We start from the raw sequence: 17,051 nt of genomic DNA, 5'->3' as shown, positions 1-17,051 counted from the left end.
ATTTTGTGCATTCCCACAGTAAAAAAAAGCACTTTCTTATTCTCTTCATAGAAACTGGGAGAAAACACACTATAAATATCAAGGAATGCAGTGCAAGGATGATGGGCATCCCTCAGTTATCCCAACAGATTGATGTCACTGGCAAAATTCCCTCTTTTCCAAAGGGTTTTCATTTCTTTGGCTGCTCTTTGTATGGCTTCAGGTCATTTTTCCCTTGATTTAAGAAAATATCTTGGCCGTTCTTGAAGAATTTCCCCTTGGAGTAATTATTCAGTTCTGCAGTCTTCACTATACACCCTATTTTAAAAGACTTTTATGCTATTTTTCTCCTCTCTGTGTTTGCACACTTGTTCAACAAGGTTTTCTTTGTAAGAATATAATTCACAATATTCCAAAGGATTAAAAAATGCTTCAGTATTTTTTCCCTAAGTATTTACAAAAGAACAATTAAAAAAAAATCTGTATACATGCTGGATGGAAAATGCAAACAGAAATAAACTTGAGAGTTCTTCCAAAAACCCTTAAGAAAAAACCCCATGTATTCATCCACAGAATACAAAAATGGGCACGTTCTAGAAGAGAAAATTTGTGCAACGGTTCTGCACAGAATTCTATGCTTTCAAGCTTTTTGCCCTTCAGGGGCAGTGCCATTCTCTGAACTGTAATGCTCTGAACATGTTCTGCTCACCATGGCAGCTTTCTGCTCTCCCCGGTACAGATCATCCTCCCAGCAAAGGGGGAGTGCAGCCACCACAACCCGCAGCACCTTCCCTCACAGCAAGAACCTGAAGGGGAGAGATGGCTTTCACCAGCTGCTGCGGGTTCTAATAGTGCTACCTCTCGGCTGCCGAAAGCCTGAATTTCTGTGTTGCAGTGTGTTAGTTTATTGAGCCAAATGTTCTGTTGTATAGCGGTATATTCAAGTGTTCCACGAGTTATTACAGTTAGTCTCTCCCCTGTGTTATGCCCTCCTACCCAAGTGTCCCCCAAGGAATGCCCTCCCTCCTCACCAGATTTTTCCCTGTCTGTCAAGACAACCCGGCCACTTTGCCCCATCCCTCAGCCCAAACCCTACCCTTGGTTCCAGAAAGTTCCCTGTCCCTCACCCTAACATCCAATCCCTATCCCAACGCTCTCTCTTCCCCTTGTTCTGATTTGTTGTAGCCCTCAAAACCACACCCTGAGAGTCGCTTATTGGTTACTATATGGTGTCCACCCCCTGTTTTGAAAGATTTTAAATACCCGTGCACAGGGGTGCTGGGGGTTATTTCAACATCTGTTCCCTTTGGGAATTTTCACGTGCAGAACCTTCCCCCTTCCTCTCCCGATGAATTTGCTGCACTTTACACCACAGAAGAGCCTCCTCTGCTTCCTTCACTCGGTCCTCCAGGGGTCTCTACTGCTCAGCATTTGGCCTAGAGGTCCTGGCTCAGGCAAAATCCCAACCTAGCCAGTTCCCCACTCTTGCCATTGTCCCTGGAGCATCACAGAGCTAGCCAGGGCTGCGGAGGGCAGTGACAGTGACCCATGCCCTGGCATGCCACAGCCCCCAGAGCCACACCTGCCAGGCCACAAGCCCCAGCCCTGCTCCCCACTGCGGCCTCAGCGGCTCCTGGGCATCCTCACCCTGGGTGCAAAGGCAGCCTCAGGAGCCCCCAGGGCACTCTGGATCCAGGCTGCAGACACCCTAAAGCCAGCACTGAAAGGGACATGGATTGGGACTGCAGCTGGATTTTGCAGTGCTCACCACTCCTGGCTACTCTCTAAGTGAACCCAAACCTCTTTTGCAGCATCGTGAGCACATTGACCCTGCTCGCCCCTCCTGGAACGTGGTGTTCTCACATCCTACACCAGCCCTTTACAGGGAGTGACCAGCTGCCAGCTGCTCTGCTACCCTGGCCTTACTTTCTCTTTGCCAGCAATGAACTTAACAGATACACTCCTGAGAAACATAGCACAACATTTGCATCTCAGGAGCTCTTTGGCAAAAAAACTCCACTATTCCGTAGTTTTTGCACAGAGAAGGAGGTCCTGACAAAGCATAAGGCACAGGCAGGGCTCTGGCATACGAATTCCTGAGCCACAGGATTCTACCCGTTGTTGTTCCCAGCTACTTTGCTGATATTTTAGAGCCAGTTGTGGACAGGGGCTGCTGCTGACAGGGTAGGAAAATTTGGAGAAAAAAAGGTGTAGGAGACAACCAAAAAAAAACAAGGGGGGGAAACCCTTAGAAATACAGAGCATAACAGAAGTGTTTTGAGATGGTTCAATAGAAAATGCCACCAGCAGCGAGCAGAGCCCGAGGTTGCTCACTGCCACCCCAGGGGCTCCTCAGTCCCCTGCTGGTTTGTGTCTGATGCAGCCCTGCCTGGAAAGGTCTCCAAGCTCTGGTGCATTCTTAGCAGCACTGAAAGAAGAGGTGAAACAAAGAGCCATTTTCTGGCCTGCCTGCAAACTCTTCTGCTTCAGTGCCACTGCCAGAGATCATCCCTCTGTCAGCTTGGCACTGTGCTTGCTGCATCCTTGTCCCTGTCCCTTGCATCAGCTCCTGCACATCATCAGCACTCGCTGTCTCGCATCATGAACAGAGAGAGCTGTGTCAGAAGAGCAAGGAGTGTATTTTCTTGGCCTTTCTAACAGACACAAGAAGCACGAGTCCAAATAACTTTGTTGTTTGTTCCTGCCCTCCTTTTCGATAAGTCTTTTCTGCTTTAATGCAAAAGCCTCTTTTCCTACATGGATGGAATGATCTGGAATTGGCAGTTGCCTCAGGCTGTCAGGCACCATTGAAGTTCTCTCTTGTCTCGGATGAGGATTTGGTGAATTTTCCATTGGTCCCTTGGTGGTGTCAGCATGGGCTGAGCTCAGCGCTGTCCCCAGGGGATGCATTGGGACGCCAAGCCCCTCAGGTCTGGAATTCGGGGTTGGGCGGGCTTGGAGCGCCCGGAGCCTGGGCCCGTGAGGAGCTGCTGCTGGCGCTGGCTGTGCTCAGCCCGCTGTGCCGAGCAGCCGCGGCCGTGGAGACACAGGCGGGAGCTGTGGCCGAGGCCGGCAGGCGGCCCGGGCCGGCTCGCAACTGCGAGGACGCCGGCAGCCTGTGCCCTGGGGCCGGGGCCGTGGCGGGCGGTTTGCGCGCAGGGCTTTTCCGAGCCGGCCGCAATGTGCTGCCTCCCGTGTGGGCCCGGCTGCGGCAGAGGCCGGCGGGAGCGCGGCGGGGCCGGCAGCGGCGGGCAGAGGCCGCAGGGAGCAGCAGCCCGGCCGGGCCCGCTGCGGAGCGGCACGGAGCTGCCGGGCAGCCCTCGGCCGTGTCTGTGAGAACAGGGCAGGAGCAGAGCCCGCAGCAGAGGCAGGAGCCGCGGCAGGAGCCGGCCATAGCGGCAGCTCGCCGGGCCCAGGGCCGCAGCTGCAGCTCTCCCCTGCCGGCCACAGCGGGAGCCGCTCACCTCCGAGGCTCCGGCGCTTCCCGGAGACGAGGGGCCCGGCCCCCAGCACGCCCTAGAGCCCCGCAGCGAGAGGAGCCGCCGGCGCCGCAAAGGGCAGCGCAGAGGGCGCAGGTTGAGGAGGAGGACATGAGGCTCGCTCTCGGCCGCCCTGTGGCAGCTCTGCCCTCTCGGCCTTCGCCTTGAGCCCTTCGCTTCTTTTCCGTGAGCCCTTATCCCCATCCTTGGCCAAGGGCACCCGCAGCCCTTTCCAGGGCTGCAGGAAAAGCTGCCTCAGTCACATAATCACAGAATCACTGGCTAGGAAGACAGACACTTTCAAGATCATCGAGTCCAACCCACGGCCTAACACCTCAACTAAAGCCCAGCACCGAGTGCCATATCCAGTCTTCTTTTAAAGGCTTACAGGGATGGTGAGTCCGCCAGCTCCCCGGAGGGGTCTGTCCCGGGAAGAACCAAGGTAATACTGGGGGCTTCTACTCCCCGGCGCTTGGAGCTCTGGAAGTTTGTCTTTCTGCTTAGGCAAAGGCCATGGAAAAGGACTGGAAAAAGTAGTCACAAATAGAGTAGTCTACAGAGCTCTAAATTGATGTGCAGGGAATACAGAAAAGATAGAAAAGAAAAAAAGGCCAAACCCAAATGGCATCGGCAAAGTCTTGTGCATGAACACATAGCTGCAGAGGGTCTTCTCAGCCCTATTTCTTTGTATTTCTGGGAACCAGAGAAATCCTGCTTGAGCCTCTGGGGAGATGGGTTTGGGAGGTAAAAGTTCATTTCTTTTTTCTCCTTGGGGCAGCTCCTGTTGCTAGCAGGAGCTGAGCCTCTCTCCAGCCTGATGCCTGTTCTGATTGTTGCAGCAAAGCAACTGATGACAGACAGAAGACACGGACGCTTGCAGAGAAGTGACTTTTTCCAGTGCCAGCTGGGAGTGGGAGTCAGAAGAAAAACTCCCGAAAGCACAACTCCGTGGAAGATTGCCTTCCTTTTCATTCCCTAAAGCAGCTCTAGATCCACTTCTGAATTGTCAGTTGTTTGTTAAGGATGGGAAGTTCTGTTTCCTGATTTTTTTTCCCGTGGTTTGGCAGTAGATTAGGCTCACGTTCATTCACAAACTCCAGACCAAAGTGCCTTTGGAAGATGGCCCACGTGGCACTTTTTGCCCAGCTATGGTACTTGTGGATATAAGAAAGCAGGGGCAATGGTATTGGCAGCCAAAAGCCAGCAAAGCTTGGCTCAGCCAAAACATCCTGGGGAGATCGAGGCCTCCAGCTTTCCCTAGAAATCAGCAGAGTTCTAGCCAAATGCTGTGTAGCACTAAGTGCAATGCTTTTGCCTGGATCAGAGCCTTGCACAGCTGAAGAAGCAGAAAGATCAGCAAGGAGCTCCCAAAGGCCCCTCGCATCATTTTGATTTTGCTCATCTTGTGTAAGTTTGGAACTAAACGTGTGTTTGCAGTTGAGCTAATGAGAGACAAAAAAAAGTGAAAAGAGGCTTTATGGCAGGGCCATGACATTGCACAAGAGGAATCACTGGTGTGCATTTCCTTGCACCTCTCTCAATCCTCTAAAAGTATTGTAGCCCTGATTTAAAATAGGCCAGTATGAACCAGCTTGGAGAGACAGAGACTAAAATGACTTACGGGGTTTTTTTTTAAGGGTGAGAAAAACTACCCAAGGGGGGTTGTTTTGTGACATTTTAAAATATACAACGTCAAAATTACCAACTGCAATAAATTAAGAGTTTAAAAAGGCGTGTTTTGGTATATGAATAATTAAAACCACAAAAATGTGCAGATATGAATGCATGTTTTCATAAAAATCATGAAATCCTAGACAAAATAATACATGCCCTGAACTACAATACAAAGGCAGATAGAAGTGTACTTGAGTTAGGTCTTTTTACATTGCTGGAGTTGTTTCCTTTTGAAGAGGAGCTAGGGTATTGCTGAAGAAAAGTGGCAAAGCAGGGCGGGGCAGCGCGCTGTGCTCCGTGCAGAGGCTGCCAGGGGCTGCCCAAAGAGCGCCCTGCTGCAGCCAGAGCCCTCCTGGCCTGGGGCCCGGGAGCAAAGGGCCAGGGCAGCCACCTCCTCCTCGTCCTGACCCTGCCACCGCTCCTTGCTGCTGCTGCTGCTGCTGCTGCTGCTGAGGGAAAGAGACTCTCCTAAGGCCCCATGAACGAATGCACTTACACAGCCCTGGGGATGCCAGTGAAGGAAACCATGTGTCACATTATGCATGCATGAGCAGAGTCACCAAACACCGCCTAAACATGGAATTGTTACACCTCTCTAGGACAGGCAGAAATTGAAAGAATTAACTGGAGACTTCAGGGCAGAAGAGGCCAGAGGAGAGAAACAACTCTAAAGGGAAAACCATCCTATCTGGAGGCAGAAACATCTCGTCCTGCTCAGAAGTGGTGGAGGGAATATGTGTCTAATCTTCTCCAGAAAGGGATGCTTTAGGTGAGCTTTGCACCTCCAACTTCCTTGGACCAGAGCCAGGAAGATTCAATTATGCAAATGTTACAGAGATAAATAGATAGATCGATAGATTGACAGATTTCGTTACTGAAATCTCTCTTTACTGTCCTCTCTGCTGCTACAGACATCAGAACTTGGTAGCCAGTGCCACACTCAATTACAATCCTGAGATTGCTCTCCTGTTGCTTCAAAACAGCACACGACTGGGGAATCTGGAGCGTGTAGGTCCTTACAGAAAAGGATCAGACCCAGAGCATTGCACTGGGAATTGCACTCTTTGTGCATCTGTGCTCGGGCAAGTTCTTCTCTTGGACGCAACCACACCGGTGGTGCTAAAGTGGCTGGAATGAGAAATGCAGCCCAGCTCCCTCCAGCTCCTGTGACTCTGAGGAGCAGCTGGAATGCAAGGGCATTGACCTGCTGCTCAATTCCCAAACAACACACACTGATTCCCTGGGCTGCAAAAAGGCACGGGCACTACTAAGCTCAAAGTGATGTGTGAGGCCATACTGGCTGGCCTGGAACCACAATGGCTCCTTCTGCACCAAGGTCCCTGCACAGAATAATGTGTTCTCATGCAAAACTACTGTATTCTCCAGAAGCGATACCTTGGAAATTAAAATTCTAACAGATTCAGTCCCAGTGATATAAAAGGGCAGAAAATAATGATGAAAACTCTTGAAGTTGGAGGGAGACGACCCACCTTGCATTGGTCAGCATCGACTCCGCTTTATTCATCAATCAGGCACCTTTTATAACAGTGTTAATTCACTTCATGCATATTGCAAAATCTGAGCTCCTGATAGGTTGTAGAGAAAACTTCAGCTCCTCCTTTTGTTTACAATACCTGAAGTTAGTTTACTGAAACCAAGGTCAGTGTTCTCACCCTGATATGGAAGGTTCCCAAAACCTTCATCTCTATTCCCAGACTGACTGTCTGCTCCCAGTAGCAGCCAAGGACAGAACGGCCTGAGAAACTTGTTGCTTATATAGAAGGTAGCTGAGAACCTAATTATTTACAGGATCAAGCCTGGGAAAGGCTTGTTTTACAGCAGGCTTCTATATTTCTTTAAGGCACCTATCTTTCTTTAAGGCATGTTTGAAACCAGGCTCTCCACAGAAAACAACTTTAGTTGGAAGAAAAAGAAAATGAAAAGGCCTCTTCCTCCAAGCAAACAAAAACAAAAATCAAGGAAAAAAAAGGGCGAAAAAATCGCTACCAAAAACGGCTCAAATATTTGGATGCACTGAGGAGATGCTGAAGGCCCCTCAGAGGCTCCTGTTGTCCAAACTCAAGCTTCCTCAGCGCCTCCTCACTGGCCTTGTGCTCCACCCCCTTGCCCAGCTGCCCTGTCCTTCTGTGCACACGCTGCAGCCCCTCAATGACTCTCTGCTTCCCAGGGGCCCACAAGTGCACACAGCACTCCAGCTGTGGCCGCGGCACTGCCCAGCACAGGCCACGCTCACTGCCCTGCTCCTGCTGCCCCACTGCTGCTGACACAGGCCACCATGCCCTTGGCCTGCTTGGCCACCTGGCCACACGCTGCCTCATCTGCAGCTGCTCAACGCCACCACCCCTGGCTCCTTTTGGCCCACGCAGCTCTCCAGGCACAAAGTTGCCTGTTTGACTTCAAATACAGCATCCACCTTTTCAAGATGGCCTTCTTGATCCACAACTGCATCTTCTAAGGAGATGGCACTAAATTGACAGGAATAGAATTCTCAGTGTCTCTGACTAAATTGAACTGGGATAATTCTACTCTCTAGGATGTTGCTCTTAGTTCAGTGTTCCCCTCTGGCTGCTGTCAGCAAGTGACATTTTCTCTGCAAAACTGAGTTTGTGGTTCTTCAGGATTCTGCGAGGGAAACTAGGAACTATCCACCTATGCCTTTGTTACCTTTGTTGAAGGAATGAAAATGGATTTTTTTTGGTCTCCCTAGCTGGTCCTCTACTGCTACTGGCCAAGCTGACATCTGGCTCTAGAATTCCTAAACACCAGGAACATGAAATGTCCCTTTCTCACTCAGCTCCGGATCAGCACCGCTGAGTACACGCTTGAGGTGACCTGTAGTGGGCACGGGAAATGAATCAGATGCTGTGAGAAAACTGCCTGGGCTGCTGAATCCCACCGAACAAGTCAACCCAAACAGAGATGATTTCCCATTTCACAACATCCCTCCAGGAGACACATTTCATTCACACAGCCAGCAAGAGATCAGGACAATCTTCTTGCTTGTGCCTACACTGCAGCCAGTTTGGCCAGTAAATGAACACAAATTTGATCAAGAAAATGCAAATTGATCTTTAACACTCAATGCTCCTGTTCTACTAAACACATAAGACAGCTTCTGAAATCCTCTCTTTCAGGTACTCCTTCTTTTTTCAATCAGTGTCATGCACTAATTCTGATTAACTTGCAGGAAACAGTTGCCCAGAAAAGCTTCCCCAAAATCCCCCTGAGCTATGTCAGTTCTATTGTGGAAGAGCACAGCAGCACCTCTGAGGTTCAGGAGCAGACACTCACTGCTTTAGAGTTTGCACTTCCTTTCCAAGGGAACAACTATTTTAGCACTCAGTAAAAGGTCAAGTTAGTCAAATCCTTTCATGACAAAATTTAAAAAGAAAGAAGCTTTCTCTGAATTCTGGGAACAACTGCAGAGATTTTAAAAGGCATTCCAAGAAGGTCTGCCAGTCTACATTTTCCAAGGTGTCTTGCTTGTCCCGGCAAACGGAGGAAATGACAGACTCTGCTGCCACAGACTCTCCTGTGGAGGGAACGGAAGCTCTGCAGGTTGCCCTGCAAATGCTGCCCCTGTGGCTACAGACACTCCCTTTTTAGATGAAGGCCTTGACAGGAGTTTTACCAAAGCAGTGGCATCCTAATGCTCTTTCTGTTTCAAAATCAGAAACTCAGTCACTAAGTAAGAGAAGGAAGACATAGAAAACCCAGGTTAGGTTACACCATAACCTAAGCGGAAGGGAAACCTCTACTTACGTGCGAAATTCGTAAAATAATAAATGGAATAGGCAATGCCATATGCAGCAAAAGCTGCAGTGGCCAGATGATTCATTATTGGCATTTCTGAAACTTTTCTAAAAGGTAAATAAACAAGACTCTTGTCAGTGGGCAGCTGCCTACTGACAGATGCTTTGACCAGGAAAGTTCTCCTGATCTGAGCAGGACTAGGGCTGCTCTGACACTCAGGCCTTCCGTGCACCAAGGCAACCTTCTGATGTCACTATGACGACGTGGCAACCATGCCCTGACATCGCAAAGGAACAGCTCTGTGTTGGTCTGTGAGTTTATGCCGAGCAATAACCAACCTTCCCTACAGCAAACAGAAAACAGTATGCAAAGTTCTCCTCTGTCACAAAGCAGCACAAATTCTCCTTGTGGGCCAAAGCCTGTTGTTCACAGGATCCAAGAGGAACTCTAGGAGTGCACAAAGCACCTACAGCCTGTACCCCAACTGAGCACTCAGATGGCACCCAAGCAAAGGAAACGAGTCCAAGAAAATGGCCCAAAGCATTGCCCATCTGAGAAACTACCCTTCCTTTAAATTTTAAAGGTTTATTAAACCTTAAGAAAAGACTGTATAAGGAATGATTGCAGCACTGGGAAGTCTCCATGATTAGCAGCCACATGCTCATCTACAAAAGGGATGCTCTGCTTTTTATACCGTCAGTCCCTCCCAATGTTTTGTCAGTCAACTCTTTCTCTGCCGTCCAGTGGTGGAGATTACTTTCTTGCATCTTGATTGGAGGTCTGGTGTAGTTACACCCCACCTGCTGGTCACAAGCCAGCCCTCCCCAAATGCCCTGAATACCAAGGCTATTACAAGGGGGATAAGAAAGAGGACTATGAGAGGACATATTACAACAACAGCACTTTACATTTGAACAGAATATCTATCCACATAATATCTCTCTCTTAATTGTGAGAGCCAACTATTACATTACTCACCTATAATGCACAGAAGCAGGAGAGAAGGCACTGGGTTGGCATAACAGCTGAAATCATTGCTAACAAATGTCCCCACATATTTGCACCTTTATTGGACATGGCCAGGACTCCTGTGGATGTACATCTCTGCCTTTCTTCCCCTTTGGAAGCAGTCCACCTGGCAACTTGTGGGGAAACCAAGGGCTTTGTGGGGCCTGCATTGCTCTGCACACACCCAGGCCACCCGTGGCACAGAGCTATGGTGCCTAAAAAGATCAACCAGAGAAAAACAGCTGGAGAAGGTTTAATTTGGACCTTTCTTACCTGCTAACAGAAGTTGTCAAAATGAATGTGACAAAGCAAGGCCTGATCCCTGCTGCCAGCTCAGGTTTAGAAAGGAGGCATTACTTGATTTCAGTGCTGGGTGCAAAGGGATTCATTTTCCTAAGCCCTGCACACCCAGCAATCTCACCTTGAACTTTGTATCCATGGAACTAAGACATATTCAATACTTTGCTGAAACTTACAGGCTAAACATTACCTCTGATTTATTGACATATTTCAATCACTTCTCAGAATTTGACATCAGAGTAGGAGTGTCTTGTAGATCCCTGCTGGTCATTGTCACAGGTTCAGGTGACCCATGCACAAAATAACCCAGGACAAAACTGGGCTTGCAAAGCAAATTCATTCTATTAGTTGCAGTAGCATATAATACGTACTGACATGGATTCCCAAAAATCCACTGAACAGGAGAAGGAGTTGGAGCGTGGTGCTCGGCAGCAGGGGCAGGTAGGCAGTGCACTTCCAGGACATCCCCTGGATCAAAATGCTGTGCATCTCGTCCTTCTCAACTTGCCAGCCCAGAACTAGGTCTTGTATCTCCTTCTCAGGAGTGGAATTTTACAGCAGGAGTCAGAGCAGCAGCTCACACATGCCTGGCGTGTGAGATGAAGCCATGAAGGCTCAGGATGACTCCATGACTCCCTGCCACCAAGGGCTCCATTGTGCATTGTTCTCCTTTCAAAGCTTGACTGCCCACCCATTGATCAATCCATTGTCTCTCTTTCAAGGGTCAAGTTTCCCCCTGTTAAACAAGACACTTTTCTTCATTGTCTTGTCAACCTGCTCAAACATGGATCAAATATGGCAGGGCCTGGGACACGACTCCAGTTCCTGACACAGTCATTTGGGAAATATTGCCATTCCTCAAATTCTCCTTTGGTGGTCAAGAGCCTCCTAAAAACACTTTCTTCCCCTTGAATGCATTCCAGCTACTGTCTTAGCAGGACCACTCTCATTATTCTCAAGGCCAAGATAGCCACTTGCACACAGTAAGCACTGCAGTGGGGGAATACATGGTTCAGCACTCCTGTTAAAGCTAAAGGAATTCAAAAGACTATGCCCTGTTTGTTGGACTTAATGCCTCTCCATCCTATTCTGGGAATGAAACACAAGTGTTCATCAATACACCCTGCAAGTGCTCTTGCTGAGTGAAGCCACATTGCTGTGTCAATAAAGTAGCCGCGACAGTTTCTCAATGCAGAGAAAGCCAATTCTTTATTCACGTACCTCATTTTTATACTGTTTTCACAGACCTCATTGTCAACTCCAATTGGCTGGTAGTTTCCTTGCCACACAATTTATTGCTTAGAAGGTGTATTAGTGTGTACATGCTAAGACTCTCTCTTTTTAAGACTCACTCTTACTCAGGTGATTACATTTTTCTTTCGTGGACGCTCATGGGACAGGTTTCTTGTTTATTACAGATGCAAACAGTTTTCTTAGCACAATAGCTTGTTCTGCTAACTGCACTCATGACTATTCCCATGGGAAGTTAGCTGGCTGCACGTAGAAGATGCAACAGTCCAGCTGGGAATTTACCATAGGTAGGCCTGATTTTATAAGACCTTTCTTTTCTAATAACCCTACCTGTGTGCAACACATTATGACTTTCTTTCAGAAATTGATGAAGAAAACACAAATTACCTACTAAAACCCTTCTGCCCACTGGCAAATCAGTTCAATCCTCAAGCACAAGCCTCAGGCACATCCCTGATGTGCCTCTCTCCCAGCAGCTCAGAGGTGCATTGCACAGCGCTTACTGTGCGCCAGAGAGCACAAAGCAGGCTGGCCTGGTGGGCCTGAATATTTCTGCCCAACACTCTGCATCTCACACCTTTGCTCTGGCTCAGTGCAGAACTGCAGGATTGCAGGCGCTTCCTCCCAGAGCTGCATGAGGCGCTGGCTCCTGCAGATGGGCCCTGCCAAGCTGTCCCTGCCTCACGCTGGCCTCGCTTCCCTGGCACAAGTGCCGGGCCTGAAGGAGCTGCCCTGTGCTCCAGCCTGCCGGGCAGCCCGGCTCCCTGCCCCGGTGCCCAGAGTGCTGCACACACTGCTGGCCTTTGCCAGGAATTGCAGGGCAGCCGGCAGAAGAGGAGGAATCCTCAGCCAGCCCAGCGGCCCGCGGCTGCCCTTGGCCTTTCCCTGCTCCTGGGCACACTCCAGACGGCCAATGCCTCCAGGCTGGGCTCTGCCCAGCACGGCTGCGCTTCCCCTCGGCAGCAGCCAGCTGCCACCTGGGCTCTGAGGGCGGAGCATTCGCCTGCTCCCTGGAAGAGGCACCCAGGGCCCGGCTGCTGCCTCTTGCAGCTCCAAGGGCCTCCTTCCAGCCTGCCTCTGCCGGGGCTCAGCCTGCTCCGGGCTCTGCCGGGGCTCTGCTGGGGCTCCAGGCCGGGCAAGGCCGGGCCTGCTCTCACCTCACCAGCGCTGACAGCTCTGCACCACAAGATGAAATAAACAGGGCCAGGAGACTTCTTCTCCTTTTTAATGCCTTTATTAAAAGTGATCAGCTCAGGATTGGGTGGCTTGGCAGGGCTGCAGTCCGCGTCGAGTCTCCCAGGGCGACTCAGAGGAGGAGGATATGCACAGCTCTGTCCACTAGGGGCAGAGCCGGGGGATCCAGTCCTCGTTGGGAGCCTTTAGGGCGTGATGTCCCCGTCAGATGTTGTCCTCTCAGCCTCGGCAGCCACCTGGTCCCGGCGTTGGGACGACTCTCTGCTCAGGGCGAGAGGGACTCCACATCTCCGCAGGCTCAGCAATCGGCTCCTCATGTCCAGACACCACTTTAGTCTCTCAATTCTTATTTGGCTCGTTGTTTTTCGGGTTTTCTCGTTGCATTTTGGAGTCGAGGTCTCAAAGCCTGCTGGTCTTTGGAGTCACTTTGCATAACCCCCCCCACCCTCTCAGGTGTCTTCCCTATGCTGTAAGAGAGCACAGCCTCGGGGAAGGGCCATCCACCCCTCCCAGCCAGGCCTTTTACTAATACAAAAGAGGAGATAAGCCTCAACGACCCGGTATTACAATAACAAAGCACTAAGAACCCTGGCAGAGACACATCTGGCTGCGTCCCTGTAACTCTTTCTCACAAAAAAAATATTAACCGAATTTTTGTTCATAACACAGGAGACCTTCCCGAGCACCCTCTCTGATCTTTCTGCTTTCTCACTTGAGCAAGGCTCTCCTCCAGCCAAAGAGATTATTGCATTTACGGATCCAAGTCCAAGTGGCAGGAGCCCCAATGCTCTCCAGTCAATGCTGAAGGCCTGTATCTGAATAAGATGTTTGGGCTGCCCCATTCTTCCTTTGCTTTTGCCTGCAAATGCCATTGCCCTTTCTGCCTCAAATACAAGTACCAAAGATGGCCAAAAACAGAGCAGTGGGCTATATTCCAAAGGCAGTCCAGTCTGGAGAGGACAAATGAAGAATATCCTTCCCCACCATCACACCATGCCAAAGACACTGTTTCACTTTCCACCTTTAAGAAACAACAGACAATTCAGAAGGTATTCTCGAGTTTATTCGCGGAGTGAGAAGGAAGGGGATCTTCAAGGTGAGTTGTGGTTTCAGGAACTTTATTGATTTTCAATCCTACTCCGCAGTCCTATTAGACAATCCTACTCTAAGCCTAACCCTTACCTTAATCCTTATCCTTATCCTTATCCTTATTCATATGCTTATCATTATGCTTATCCTTATCCTTATCCTTATCCTTATCCTTATCCTTATCCTTATCCTTATCCTTATCCTTATTCATATGCTTAACATTATGCTTGAGCTTATGCTTATCCTTATCCTTATCCTTATCCTTATCCTTATCCTTATCCTTATCCTTATCCTTATCCTTATCCTTATGCTTATGCTTATCCTTATCCTTATCCTTATCCTTATCCTTATCCTTATCCTTATCCTTATCCTTATTATTATCCTAATCCTTAATATAATCCTTATCCTAGTCGTAACCTACAATCCTACTCTAAACCTGTTAAGGAATAAATAAATGGTCCTGATGTGATTGTCACATGTTTGTCTCCTTCCTCTTCACTGAAACAATCAGTGGCACCAGGCTGGACGCAGGCTCAGCATATCTTACAAATGGATGCTGCCCAAAGGGAAAAAAGCCAAATCAGCAAAAAACAATGAACCATGACTTTCCAAGCTCAGTGCTTCACAGGATTTCTCCTGGCCCTAGAAGGATGCAGGAAGAGGAACAATGGGACAACTCCATCTTTATGTGCAGGACTTTGCCATCACAGGCAAACCTGGCCTAGAATCCCACTCATCCATTTCTACAGGTGTCTTCATCTTGCTGAGATTTTAGCCCTGCCAGTGCTTTAGAATTGGTGCTTTCTGTCCTTGGAGTTTCTTCTTTTCAGGAAACTCCAAAGCCTCTCATTGGTCCCTCTCTTTGTAAGACAGGCAAGGTGCTGATTTCCGCAGGGAGACAGAGCAGTGTCTACCTTTCCATGCCCTGCCCCTCGTGTGCTGGTTGGCACCTTCCTTCCCAGCAGGGCCAGCCCAGGGGCACTGGGCCCTGCAGTTCCCTCTCTGCCACACAACCTGGCAGTAACCCTGGCCCAGTTCCCATCTGCTTGAGGTGCCAGGCAGCAGATGGGGCTGGGACAAGTCCCTCCTGGCTGTCCCTGTTTGTGTGGCAGAAACCTCTAAGGGTGGGCTGGGGGGCACAAACCAGGGCCCCTCAGAGGCTCAGAGTGAACCCCCACAGCCCCTCCTGCCCACAGCCAAATCTCTGACTGCTCAGCTGGGACTGGCTTGCTTGGGCTTCTGCACCTCCATTTCATGTCTCTGTACGCTGCATTGCTCTACTTCAATTCTTTTGCCATTAGGTAAAACTGAACACAGCACCAAATTAAAAACCGAAGAGGGTGACAGAAACAGAAAACAGAGCACCTCTCCTCTGAGGAAATGTAGAGAGAGGTGGAGTTATTCAGCTTTGTGAAGAACAGGCCCCAGGGAGACTTTATTGCCCCTTTCCAAGACTTCAGCATGGCTTTGAAGAAAGTGGGGGACATCTTTTTTAACAGGGCCAGTTACAATAGGATGTGGGGGAATATTTTTAAACAAAATGGGGATCAAGTCAGAGTAGGTCTAAGGAAGAACTTGTTTACTCGGAGCATGGTGCAAGCCTGGCACAGGTTGCCCCAAGAGCTTGAAGGTGCCCCATCCCTGCAACCATTCCAAGTCAGGTGGCATAGGGCTCTGAGCAACCTGATTTCTTTGCAGATGTCCCTGCTCATTGCAGGACCCTTGGACCAGAGGAGCTTTACAGGGCCCTGCCAGCCTAGCCCGGTCCAAGATTCCTCACCATTTTCATTTGAAGAGCACCAAGAGTGGAAGTGAGGAAGAAGAGGGCTGATCTGATGCCTTGGACTTGAGTGGAGGAGGAGCCCATCCCTCAGCCCCTTTTTCACCTGCAGCCCCTTCCCATTTTACCTGCAGGAGCTCCTTGGCTGACCAGCGCTGCTCCTCATCTCTCTGCAGGCAGCAGCTCAGGAAGTCACGCAGCAAAGCTGAGAGGAGCTTGGGATGCTGCAGTTTTGGGGTCCCTACTTTGGCTATCAGTCGTCGAGCCTGGAGAAAAACAACCACGAGGCTCCACCTGCTGCTTTCACATCTCTAAGGCTCTCCCAGATCCCTTTGTTTAACCTCTGTTCTTCAGTGGCAGTTACTGCCCTGACAGAGACCCAGAGATGACTTTCCTTTGCCAACCAAAAACCCAAACCCCGATACAACCACAGCTTTTCCAGCATCCCGCAGATCTTGCCTTGGCAGATGATTTCATTGACTGACCTAGTTAGTGGGAACTACATCAGCAAAAGCACGTTTGCTTCTCTGAGGATTCATACCAGCTTGAGAGGCTTTTTGGAAGAGGGACTTTGCTGTACTAACTAATTTCAAGGGTTAGTACATGAAAGACATCTCTGCAGTGCCTGTTGGTCCTTTAAGCACACGTGCCTTAGAACAAAACTCATCAAGCTTTTTCTGCTGTTCTTGAAAACAATGGGAATTGGAAGAAAAGAAAGAAAATGCATTAGGTAGTCCCCAGGTAAGGAAATAAAGATTTACAAACTCATCTTCACCACAGCCACATTAAGGTGCCTGCACAAGTGTATTGGGATGAAAATGCCTGCTTGGGCACAAAGGTGCCACCTGCAGCCCTGTCTCTCAGCAGTCTGAAAATTTCAGCTTCCCATTTTGCAGCAAAAGAAAAATTGTCATGGTCAGAAGAAGGAGAGGTGCCATCCATATGGTCACCCTCTGCTCATTTGGCTACTCGAGTCAATGCATTAGTGGTAGGCCCATCCCAGAAAGTTCCAGGAAACAAACAGGAGGTTTTGGCAGGCTCTCCACATCACAAGGCTCTGGCTTGATGACACAGAGAACATGCCTTGGGCTGTGAAAGAAACACGGTCACTAAATGCAGTGCAGCAGCACTGCACAAGAAGCAGAAGAGATTCAGTGGCCTTTACACCCTCATGCCCAGGTTTCAGGCATGTTTCCCAGTGAGAAGAAACTGCACACTGGGTTAGGTTCCTCTCTAAAGACTACAGTTTTAGAAACTTTGTTGGGTTTGGGTTTCCTTCCTTCATTTATGGAAAGATAACAGAAGTTCTAAGATGCTTGTTTCCTTTTTCTGGGGCCATCTCCACAGACAAAAGAACTGGAACCACTTATAACCCAAAGGGAAGTGTTTCCTGAGAATGGAGTTTGTTTGCATGTGGTAAGGCTTGAGTTCCCCCACTGATGTATCCAAATCTACAGCAGATGCTGATGTGTTGCAGGGACATTTTTAGAGGGGACCTTGGTGGAAGTAGTTCCAGCAGATGG

The sequence above is a fragment of the Zonotrichia albicollis genome, chromosome 9, assembly GCF_047830755.1.
Source record: "Zonotrichia albicollis isolate bZonAlb1 chromosome 9, bZonAlb1.hap1, whole genome shotgun sequence".
NCBI classification, from domain to species: domain Eukaryota; kingdom Metazoa; phylum Chordata; class Aves; order Passeriformes; family Passerellidae; genus Zonotrichia; species Zonotrichia albicollis.
This window is presented reverse-complemented; position numbering follows the sequence as displayed.